This window comes from Podarcis raffonei, chromosome 1 (assembly GCF_027172205.1).
Source record: "Podarcis raffonei isolate rPodRaf1 chromosome 1, rPodRaf1.pri, whole genome shotgun sequence".
NCBI classification, from domain to species: domain Eukaryota; kingdom Metazoa; phylum Chordata; class Lepidosauria; order Squamata; family Lacertidae; genus Podarcis; species Podarcis raffonei.
The window spans coordinates 93,977,968-93,990,922 of record NC_070602.1 but is presented as its reverse complement, the minus strand read 5'-3'; positions in this window follow the sequence as shown (position 1 = coordinate 93,990,922).

Below are 12,955 nucleotides of genomic sequence, written 5' to 3'. Positions count from 1 at the left end.
GCTAGCTGCCGCAACAACAACAGTCTAGCTCCTGCAACTACAACAACAGTAGTTAAATGTACCTCAGGTAGGATGACTGGGTAAGAGCTTTCCATGAGATCACGGACAACTGCTGCTAGTTAGAGAAGACCATATTTGCCTAGTTGGACCAAAGGTCTGATTAGGTCTAATGTGTGTCTGTGTGCACACATTGCAGCTCTTTACTGTAAAACTGAAAAGATGCATAAGCTGTTTCTGTCTAACTATGTGCCACCTCATTAAATTTAACCTGAGGCATGTTAAAAAGTTGTCTTCAAAGGATGAGCCTGCCTTGACTGCACTCTATGAAGTTCTAAGTCATATCTGCAGTGTTTACCAATTGGTGCCAATTTCCCTGCAAGATGCTCATTGTAATAAAGGGAAGTAAATTCAGATCAAAGAAAGAATCCCTGTAAACTGTACCCATTCACAAACAATTCACTCTAATTCTTTTATCTCAGATATTGAATCTGATCTGAGATCAACGGTGGGATACTGTTATTAATTTGTAATAGAAAGTACCAAGACAGATGAATACATTAGATCATCTTCTGGAAACGCGACTTGAATGCATTACATCTTTTTAGATTGATATATCAAACGATCTAAAGCAGCTTAGCATGTCTCTTCTCTCCTCCTAAAGTCCGCAGAATGGAATCTACCATAGGATGTTAAGGCTTTTTATTAGAGCTAAAATTTCCGGTGTCAGATTTCCTGTAATTTCAGAGTTATTTCCCTTCTGTCCTGTAACTTGCAAATAGCAGTTCCCAAAGCCAGAATGCTCATAGTCATCCCATAAAGGTTATAATGCCTTTTTATAGAAACAGATTTTTCCTCCCGTGATAATCCCAAAGCAGTCTATAAAGCTGAAACTTAAACTGTAGTGTACATCCAGTGCAATAAATAAAATAAAATAAAATACAGTTGACCTATGAAAGGGGTCAGTTTGCTCATACTCTTTTCCAGTGAGACAAAATAGCATTTCATGATAGAATTTTTTCAGCCACCTCAGTGTTCTCCAAGAAGTCTGAATTAGAAGAAAAGAATAAGCATGGGGGGGGGGGACGACATTACTGAAATATCTCCCCTTGATCTGTGCAGATAAGATAATTCTTCCTGTGGTTCAACTTTTGTACTTTCTATATTCTAAGACAATTTCCCCATACTATTAGTGTACATTAAAAGAAGCAAACAGGCATTTGACCTATTTTCTGTGGGCCTCTCAAGACAGCCATTTGATTGTGCATTCATGATGATTTGGACCCATGAAGGTAACAGGGCAGAAATGCACTATCCTGCTTTTAATACTGTTTATACCTGCAGAAGTTTTGGGGACAATGTGCTACCTTGTTTGCCATTGGTGCATGCCCATAGCTTCTTGCAGAGCCCTGTGTTTTTCATACCACCTATGTTCCAGAGTGCTGGTGGTTCTCCCCTTTTTGTTGCAGGGGGCGGAATGCGCCAGGATCTCAATTGGGTGCACACTTTATGAATTGTGTATTCTTTGAACAGAGCCATGGTGTCCACTTATCCCCTATTGTACTACAGGAATACTTAGTAGTGCTCCTTTTCATTGATTAGTCCATCCATGGTAGCAGGGACAATCATATGTTTGAATAGTTTTTCCCACACATTGTGCCAATCTTTTTGGGGGGTGGGTGGGTGGGAGACAGTAAAGAGACAGGAGAATAGAAGCTGGTTGGGCTTCCTTAGCTTATGACAGTAGTTCTTGCCTCTGCTAGCTAACCAAAATGGCTGACTGTGGAGAGAGGGCATTTGAAAATGGTTTTTCTCCCTCCATCCCTCTTCTTCATTTTCTTCTTGCTTGTCAGCACTTCTACTATTAATGATCCCAGGACTCTTACACAGACATGAACACTATTAATACATTTCATGATGGGAAGGAAAACTTAAACAGATGCTTAAAAGCTTGTTGTATAATTTTTAAAAAATAAAATAAGGGGGAAAGGTATATTTCATGCACGAAGCATTTTAAGACTCCCAAGTATGCATTTTTCAAAGCTGAGCATTCAAAGAGAACACTGGTTTGCATTCATCACTTATAGAAAAATTGTGCTTGGTATCCAAGCTCCTGTGGAGATTTCTTTGGCTTTGACTGCTTCTGCCAACTTTCATTTTTCATAGCTCTCATATATCACTATTTAATATACCAATGGGAAAATGCCGAAGGAACCATCTTCTTCAAATGTGCATACATGTGTAGACATATACACTCCTTATCTGGTGCTTGGAAATATCCATACAGGATTTGCTGCATGTAGTGATTTTTTTGTAAAAATAAAATAAAAAAGCTTTGTGAGAAAGCAATAAGATAAATAATAATTTTAGCAATACAACCAATCTGTCACTTACTTTGTGCCTAAATGTAAGCAAGGGGTTCAGATGCGGTTGTCCTTTAAAAAGAATATATGCTACTATTCTATAGTTCCATAATAAAATCTTCATAGGGATTGTAAAACATACATAGCTGCTCTTTATAGTTGGCCCATCTCAGGAAACTCGTGGAACCAAATGGATTCCAGAACTGTCTAGAGAGATTCTCCACTGGTGTGATTTAGTACATTTAAATCTTGTCTTCTCCTAAGGAACCCAAGGTGACATATGTAAGGGTTTGCATGGGGTGGACCTGTCTCAATGGAAGGATTGCCCAGTTCCAGACCTGCTTAGCTTTGTATTATATTAAGGTTACCAGATGTCCTTGTTTATTATTATATTATATTATATTATATTATATTATATTATATTATATTATATTATATTATTATAATTATCTTAATTATGTTATATTATATTTATTAGTGGTTAAAAAAGAAAGAGACTCAAAGTTACTTTCAAAAAATGAACACCAAAAACAAGACTAAAATAACCAAAACTATGCAAGGGGTGTGTGTGTGTGTGTGTGTGTGTGTGTAACACAAATCCAGCTTCCCTCCACCCCACTAAAAGATGAACTGATAATGGCAATCCAAAGGCTTGGATGAATGAGAATGCTGCTGCCTGGTGCCAAAAACAGGTTGTGATGGTCCCAGCACGCCTCCCTGGGGGTGTAGGTAAAGGTAAAGGACCCCTAGATGGTTATGTCTAGTCAAAGGCAACTATGGGGTGTGGCATTCATCTCACTTCAGGTCGAGGGAGCCAGCGTTTGTCCACAGACAGCTTTCCAGGTCATGTGGCCAGCATGACTAAATCACTTCTGGCACAATGGGACACTGTGATGAGTGCCAGAGCGCATGGAAACGCTGTTTACGTTCCCGCCACAGTGGTACCTATATATCTACTTGCACTGGCATGCTTTTGAAATGCTAGGATGGCAGGAGCTGGGACAGAGCAACAGGAGCTCACCCCGTTGTGGGGATTCAAACTGCTGACTTTCCAATCAGCAAGCCCAAGAGGCTCAGTGGTTTAGACCACAGCACCAACACGCATCCCTGGATGTGCCACCAATGAGAAGGCATGTCAAGAGGGCACACAGAAAAGGGTCTCAGGTGCCAGGCTGGTTCATATGAGGAGAAGTGGTCTTTGAGGTACTGGGCTTTTCACCCACATAAGACTTTATAGGTCAAAAGTAGCACTTCAAATTGGGTCCAGAAACTTATTGGTAGTCAGGACAGGATTGGTGTTGTCTTGCCCCACTGAGAAAACTGGCCACTGAATTAATGAGCTGTGGGTGCCAAACCATATGCAAACACAGCACTGTATATAACACATTGCAGTAATCTAACATAGAGGTTACCAGAGAATAGACTACAGAAGTTAGGCTATCCCTACCTATCCAGACAGGGTTGTAAGTGGGACACCAGCCAAAGCCACTTGAGCTTCAGGTAACAGCAATATATCCAGAAGTGTCCCCAGAGCTAAGAAGTACTTAGCTTTAGTAAGGTTGATGCATTTTGTGTCTGAAACGATGGGCTTTGGAATTTTTGATGGGCATCTCTAGCAGGGGCCTGTAAGAGATCAGGCTGACCTCAAACATTCACACAGCAACTCCCAAGCTTATTCTTCCACTGCTTCACCAGCATGGAGCTCCCTAATTTATGGAGCACCCGAGGCTTAGGAAGTGGGAGAGCAACAAAGTGCTATGAATTAATGGCTGAATCCAACAGATTGTAGAAGAGGTCACTGGGCTGGGGCACTCATGCATGCACATCGCCTGATTCTTTATTGCTTTATTACTCCCCACCTTTGACTCATAGTTGAGTGTGTGAACCATTCCTGGGTGAAGTGATGTGGAAGTAGTGGCTCATTTGCGCATGCAAGAATCAGTCAAGTGATAGACACACGCATGCACACAGCAGTGGGGAAAGTTGCCTCTGCAAAGAGTGGTCCAGCAGAGAGATGTTTCACTCAGATGATCAATTGTTCTGTCAGTCTAAGGCTGCCTTCTCCCAGAAATTGAGCTACTGTCTGCTGTGATGAATTTGCCACCTACTTTCCTGATAAAATTACTCATGTTCTCTTTGACCTGGGGCTGCTACTGTCAATGCAGAAGAAGGTTTCAGTCTATCAGAGGTTCAGTCTTGCCCTGCTTGTTCGTCCAACCTTGCTTGCTGAACCAGGGAATGTTCTCGGGGCTACGCGGTTGTTGACTTGCAAGAGAAGTTCTTTCCATCCAAGGTGCCTTCAGTGCTATGGAAGGCATTATGCTTCCATCCTCTCCTGGAAGTGGTTCCACAGAGTCCTAAACATAGAACTGTATCCATTATTAGAATCCCACCATGTCTACCTTGCCAGCAGTGACAAAAGTTGGTGGCCAGTTCTTGCGCCAGCCATAGCAATCTAGATACCCCTCCCAGTTCAGATATCCCTCCTGTCCACAAGCTTTCCCCAGAGGAAGTAGCAAATGATACCTGAATACTATCTCCTGTCTTAATTATCTGCCTCCCTCACACTCAGAAATGTGGATATCAGAAGAAATACTAAAATTGTGACAAATATTCACAACCTTTCTTTTTAAAAAAAATCACAAACTGATCTGGAAATGCAGCAAACTGAAATCTAAATTGACATATTTGCCTGTTTCCTAATTTACTGGCTGAGTCAGGTGAAGGCAGTAATATGTTTGGTTAATCTAATTTAGAAGTGATGGGTGCATGAGAGAGAGAGAGAGAGAGAGAGAGAGAGAGAGAGAGAGAGAGAGAGAGATTCACAAGGGTCCTGAATTTGCTCCATTAATGCCAGTCTGAGAATCTTAAGTATGCATATTTGTCCTCTGAAACACTGTAGGGAAATAAGGACTGCATGTACAGGATAAGCCCCAAGCAGCTAATTCCAACTCCTGTGTGACCTTTGGGCCACCTTCATTTGCCGTTTATCCAATTTTCTTTATCTGGAGTCTCATGAGTGTTAGCATTACTGACACCTGCTGGGAAAGATAGGCTGGTGAAAACAACAACAGTAACATATTAACCCGTGATTCCTGTCTGTCAAGGTCTGTGCTGGGTCATCTGCGTGTGCCGGTGACAATAGCATAGGGTGACACATGTCTTTCCTCCCCTCTTGCTCAAGGACATCCATTCTTTGCCTTCTTTGAAGTCACCAGCTCCCTCAGAAACTAGCAAAATCAATATTGAGGAATGCAGAGCTTTCTCAAAGGTTCCTTTGAGAGGTGAGGTGGTCTTTTTTTTTTTTAAGGTCAAATTAGCCAAGTTAAAAAAATAGTTTTGTTCCATCTTTTAGTAACAGTTACTTGCATAAATATTTATCTCTTTGCTACTATGGGGTTTTTAAAAAAAAGAAATTATTTACTGTTGTTATCCCTGTCATTGTTTTATGTTAATAACAGCATTTATTAATGTGGTGGTTGTTGTTGTTAGTAGTAGTAGTAGCTGTAGTTAAGAATGGTTGAATCTGTCAATCTCTTAATTTCTCATTTTTCAGTCCTAAATTCAGCTCTTTACCAGTTTGCTGGAGAATTGCACCGCAAAATTCAGAGACGTGGGGATATAACAGCAACAATAGGAATAACATAGAATTTGAAGCAAGAACTACTAAAAACCATCAAAGCTATAAAGAGCATTAAAACCAATGATAAAACGTGCTGGAACCCCAGCCTACAAAAGAACAATGTGGGTGGCAGGTGAGCCTCTCTGGGCAGGTCATTCTATATAAACATTACTAAGATCGAAATGGTCCTTTATTCAGTCATCACCTGCCTAGCCCCAGGTGGAAGACATGGTGAGGACCAAGAGGAGGACCTCTAATGATGAAGGAAATGTTCAGTCAGGCTCACAGAGAAGGAAACAGTCCTTAAACATCTTGCTTGCAAATGCAAATCTGTGACTCAGACCCTCATTTGCTCTGTTTTCTGTTTTTGTTTTAATCAGTGTAACCTAAGCAAGCTGTGTCTCCCTCGCCTCCAATAGTTTTTGAGACCAGAATTGCACACCCCAGTCTTCTTTTGCACACATGGGAAACAATACAGGGGGAAATGGGGAAAACAACAAATAAAGTTCCTATATCTAACCCAATAAGTGTCAGAGGCAGTATATCTCTAAAAACGACCAGCTGGGAAAGTCCTGCTTACAGGCTTCCCATAGGCTTCTAGTTGCTGACTGTAAGAAGATGATGCTGGACCAGATGGGCCTTTGACCTGAACCAGCAGGGTTCTTATTATGTTCCTCAGAGCAGGCTTTGGCTCAAGCCCTTTGTTTCCATGCTCTACTATAATGCACCCTGTAACTAAGACTGAAAAAACTGCATATTGCATCCCTGCTTACATAGGAACATAGGAAGCTACCTTATGCTGAGTGAGACCATCGGTCCATCTAGCCCAGTATTTTTGAGACTGATTGGCAGCGGCTCTGCAGGGTTTTAGGCAGGGGACATTCCCATCCTTACCTTTGCTGAGAATTGAATGTGGGACCTTCTGTATGCAAAATAGATGCTCCACCATTGAACAATGGCTATATCTCTGCCTCCACGTCTTCCCCTGCCCTCTCTTGTAGGAGGGTCCCACCTGGTATGCTCAGAAATGGTTGGACACTCCTTCAATTCCTGACCATGCTATCTAGGGCTGACAGTCCTTAGAGTCCAGTTCACAACATCTCGAGGGCCATGTGTTGGCTGTCCAGGCACTATGGTTTCTCTTGTGTCAAATTTTATGCTGTAAGCTCCTTCGGACAGGGAGCTGTCCTCTTGTACTCAGAAGTGTTATGTACATGTTGCCGAGAAGGAAGGAAGGAAGGAAGGAAGGAAGGAAGGAAGGAAGGAAGGAAAGCTTTGCCTACATGAGTGAACTTTAAAGTTGCCAGAACGTGGCCTATATTCTCTATAATGAGCAGGAATCTAGGTCAGTGGCGTAGCGTGGGGGGTGCAGGGGGGGCCGGCCACACCGGGCGCAACATTGCAGACTCCATTTGAGGATCTCTCCCTCATTACAGTCGATCAGGTATATGAAGACGAGCAGCAAAGGCAGTCTTCAGGGAATGTGCAGGTGACCTTGGAACGGACAGCTCACGGAAGAACCCCGACCAGACCTAAGAGGAGGCGTGTAGTGGTGATAGGGGATTCCCTACTGAGGGGAACAGAAGCAGTGATCTGTGGGCCTGACAAGATGTCTCGGGAAGTGTGCTGTCTCCCCGGGGCTAAGATCCAAGATGTAACTGAACGACTGCAAGGAATCATAAAACCCACTGACAAATACCCCTTCCTCTTGGTTCATGTGGGAACCAATGACACTGCAAGCAATAGCCTCCAGAAGATCAAAAGAGATTACGAGGCTCTGGGCAGGAAATTGAAGCAATTAAATGCACAAATTGTCATCTCATCTGTCCTCCCAGTTGAACGACGTGGCCCAGGGAGAGAGGGAAAAATAGTGGAAGTGAACAACTGGCTTCGCAAATGGTGTAAACAGGAACGGTTTGGATTCTTAGATCACGGAATGCAGTTTCTTGAAGATGGACTTCTGGCAAGCGATGGGCTGCACCTCACAACGGTTGGTAGGAATGTTTTTGCAAAAAATCTCAGAAACCTCATCAGGAGGGCTTTAAACTGACTAATGTGGGGGAGGGAGACAGTGCTCCTGAAGGTAGGAGTCTATCAATTGATGAAGATGATCATCCAAATGTCATAGACCGAATGGAGCAAACAGCACGCAGACCTAGTGGTGGGAGGAAAAAATCCTTAAATAAGAGACACGGGGGAATGATTAATGGACTTCAATGTCTGTACACTAATGCGCAAAGTATGGGAAATAAACAAGATGAGCTTGAGCTCTTGGTACAGCAAACTAAATATGACATAATAGGCATCACTGAAACCTGGTGGGATAAGTCCCACGATTGGAATGTAATAATGGAGGGATACAATCTATTTCAGAGAAACAGACCAGACAAGAAAGGAGGAGGAGTGGCGTTATATGTCAGGGATGTGTATACCTGTGAAGAGATCCAAGATTTAGAACCTCAAAGCCAAAGTGAGAGCATTTGGGTCAAAATTAAGGGAGAGAAGAATAACAGTGACCTCATTGTGGGAGTTTACTATAGATCCCCAAGCCAAACGGAGGACATAGATGATGCCTTCCTGGAACAGATGGCCAAGCATGCAAAAGGAAGGGAGATAGTAGTAATGGGGGACTTCAATTACCCGGATATTTGTTGGATGTCAAACTCAGCCAAGAGCATAAGGTCAAACAGATTCCTCACTGGCCTTGCAGACAACTTCATTGTCCAGAAAGTGGGAGAAGCTACAAGAGGAACAGCCACTTTAGATCTGGTCCTAACCAATGTTGATGACCTGGTTAGTGGGGTAGAAGTGGAAGGATCATTAGGCGCGAGTGATCATGCTCTTCTGAAGTTTACTATACAGCGGAAAGGAGCAGCCAAGCATACTAGGACTCAATTTCTCGACTTTAAGAAAGCCGACTTCATAAAACTTAGGGAAGTGCTGGGTGAGATCCCATGGACAGTAATACTAAAAGGAAAGGGAGTTCATGATGGCTGGGAGTTTGTTAAGAGGGAGATAGTAAAAGCACAACTTCAGGCAATACCAATGAGACGGAAACATGGAAGGTGCCTAAAGAAGCCAGGGTGGCTATCTAAAGAACTTTTAACTGAGTTAAGATTAAAAAAGGATGTGTACAAAAAATGGAAAAGGGGGGAAACCACCAAAGAGGAATTCAAACAAATAGCCAGCACGTGTAGACACAAAGTCAGAAAAGCTAAAGCACAGAATGAACTCAGGCTTGCTAGAGAGGTTAAAAGCAACAAAAAAGGCTTTTATGGGTATGTTCGTAGCAAAAGGAAGAACAAAGAAACAGTGGGGTCACTCAGAGGAGAAGATGGTGAAATGCAAACAGGGGACACAGAAAGGGCTGAACTCCTCAATGCCTTCTTTGCCTCAGTCTTCTCCGATAAAGAAAACAATGCCCGACCTGAAGAATTTGGAGCAAATGATTCAGCAGAGGAAACACAGCCCAGAATAACTAAGGAGATAGTACAAGAATACTTGGCTAGTCTAGATGTATTCAAGTCTCCAGGGCCAGATGAACTGCATCCAAGAGTATTAAAAGAACTGGCAGATGTGATTTCAGAACCACTGGCAGTCATCTTTGAGAATTCCTGGAGAACAGGCGAAGTCCCGGCAGACTGGAGGAGGGCAAATGTTGTCCCTATTTTCAAAAAGGGGAAAAGAGAGGACCCAAATAATTACCGCCCAGTCAGTCTGACATCAATACCAGGGAAGATTCTGGAGCAGATCATTAAGCAAACAGTCTGTGAGCACCTGGAAAGGAATGCTGTGATCACCAATAGTCAGCATGGATTTCTGAAAAATAAGTCATGTCAGACTAACCTGATCTCGTTTTTTGACAGAATTACAAGCCTGGTAGATGAAGGGAACGCAGTGGATGTAGCCTACCTTGATTTCAGCAAGGCATTTGACAAGGTGCCCCATGATATTCTTGTAAAGAAGCTGGTAAAATGCGGTCTTGACTATGCTACCACTCAGTGGATTTGTAACTGGCTGACTGACCGAACCCAAAGGGTGCTCATCAATGGTTCCTCTTCATCCTGGAGAAGAGTGACTAGTGGGGTGCCACAGGGTTCTGTCTTGGGCCCGGTCTTATTCAACATCTTTATCAACGACTTGGATGATGGACTCAAGGGCATCCTGATCAAATTTGCAGATGACACCAAACTGGGAGGGGTGGCTAACACCCCAGAGGACAGGAACACACTTCAAAACGACCTTGACAGATTAGAGAACTGGGCCAAAACAAACAAGATGAATTTTAACAGGGAGAAATGTAAAGTATTGCACTTGGGCAAAAAAAATGAGAGGCACAAATACAAGATGGGTGACACCTGGCTTGAGAGCACTACATGTGAAAAGGATCTAGGAGTCTTGGTTGACCACAAACTTGACATGAGCCAACAGTGTGACGCGGCAGCTAAAAAAGCCAATGCAATTCTGGGCTGCATCAATAGGAGTATAGCATCTAGATCAAGGGAAGTAATAGTGCCACTGTATTCTGCTCTGGTCAGACCTCACCTGGAGTACTGTGTCCAGTTCTGGGCACCACAGTTCAAGAAGGACATTGACAAACTGGAACGTGTCCAGAGGAGGGCAACCAAAATGGTCAAAGGCCTGGAAACGATGCCTTATGAGGAACGGCTAAGGGAGCTGGGCATGTTTAGCCTGGAGAAGAGGAGGTTAAGGGGTGATATGATAGCCATGTTCAAATATATAAAAGGATGTCACATAGAGGAGGGAGAAAGGTTGTTTTCTGCTGCTCCAGAGAAGCGGACACGGAGCAATGGATCCAAACTACAAGAAAGAAGATTCCACCTAAACATTAGGAAGAACTTCCTGACAGTAAGAGCTGTTCGACAGTGGAATTTGCTGCCAAGGAGTGTGGTGGAGTCTCCTTCTTTGGAGGTCTTTAAGCAGAGGCTTGACAACCATATGTCAGGAGTGCTCTGATGGTGTTTCCTGCTTGGCAGGGGGTTGGACTCGATGGCCCTTGTGGTCTCTTCCAACTCTATGATTCTATGATTCTATGATTCTATGATCTGGGGGTTAGGGTTAGGGGGTGCAAATCCACGGGTTAGGGGGCGCAAATTACTTGCCTTGCCCCGGGTGCTGACAACCCACGCTACGCCACTGATCTAGGTGTAACTTGGAGCTTGTCCACAAGCTCGTCCCACCAATTCCTCCCAGGAAAACCCCCACCTTACTGCTGAATCGGAGCAAATGTCAACTGGGTTTTCCATGGATTGACGTTTGCTCCAATTCCGCAGTAAAGAGCAGGTTTTCCAGGGGAAAGAGGTGAGATAAATGGAAAACAGCTCAGACCTGTGCTTTCTAGGAGTGGGAGAAGCAAATTGTGGGCGGGGGCTGGCGGAGTCTCCAGGTTGCCACCTGGCAAATCTAGTTAACCTGATTGATCTTAAATTCTATATTCAGAGAAGGGTCCAAGGAGCTAATTGCATTGTATATAAGGGATTTAAGGTAAATCTGAATGCTGCTGTTAAAGAGCCAGGAAGCAGCAACCTTAAGCCACCCTTGATGCAATGTGACATATTAATTGAAATGTACTTTCCAGTGCAACCACTTAGCGATTTATATAAGTATCAAAGCTTTTGGTTTTACTGTCAATCTTTGCTTCTGAAGCAAGAATTTATCAAAAACATATGCTTCAAACTGCCACTGAAGGAATGTGTTTTGAAAATGTGGCCAGGGAATTCTATTAGGCAGGCTTTCCTCTGTGAAATTGCTGGATGAACTCGCTAAGAAGGCTGTTAAATGCATCTTTTCAGCAGCAACACAGCTCCCAATGTTTTGGGTATGTGTTGCTGTTATGAAATTAGTACTGAGGGTCGGGGAGGAGGAAGGTCATGTGTATGAGAAAATATACAAAGCCAGTGACAGCATTGGGGTAAATGTACAAAGCCAATGACAGCAAGAGAAACACAAAGACAGTTCAAAAAACCCCACAGCCCTTTAAATCTAACACTCCTGTCTCTAAAGAACCAGCTGTATGCATTCATCTTTCTGTGTGTACTCAGCTCTGTACCCAGCGACTCAGGGGTTACCTAATCTTCAAAAATCACTTTCAATAGAGGGGAGAAAAAAGTTGGTGGGAGGACAATTGGACGCTGAGAAAGAAAATGCATAATTGCTAAAATATTACACTCTGATTTGAACTGAGTTTTTCTATCTAAACATATTGTAAAATGTTATGAACAAAGCCTTTGAAATACAGATAGGCTGGGGAAGAAAAAGAGATTGCCTAGTGGCCACCGTTGGACTCAAGACACCTGGCTTTGAATCCCTTCTTTTCTCACTGTCATGCGCTTGTGATAGACCTATAAATATGAATAGTCATCGTGGCTGTAAGTCACCATGTTGTCAACCATACCTTTCTGGTTTTGGAGTGTTTTATTCTATTGGCTGCTGTGCCTCTAAGAAAATGATAATTGACAATCTGGACAGCCCATTCCAGACCCTCCAAGTCTCCCTATTTTCCAGGGACAGCCCCATAATTATAGAAGCCATCCCAGTTTCTGATTAGAACCCGGAATGTCCCACTTTTCCTTTTTTTTTTAATAAATATTTATTAAAATTTTCCATTTTATGCAAACAAAAAGAAGAGGAAAAAAAGCACAAAGAAAAAAGACAATATTAAAAACACATAGTTTTCAAAACCTAGTTTCCAAACCATCGTCCTTTGACTTCCTCGAACCTCCCCTTCTTGTTTTCTAGATCAAATTATTTATCCAGCAAATCCTGATCTCCCAACTTCGCACTTAATTAACCCCTTATTTTCTATTCAGCTTCTTAAATTATTGTAACTTAAACCTTATTAAAACAAGAAAAAAAGAAAAAACATTTCTTCCATATTCTTTTACCATAACAGCTAGAAACCATTAATTTCAATCCAACTCCCTTCAAAGTTCAGTAATGTTACAGTATTTCT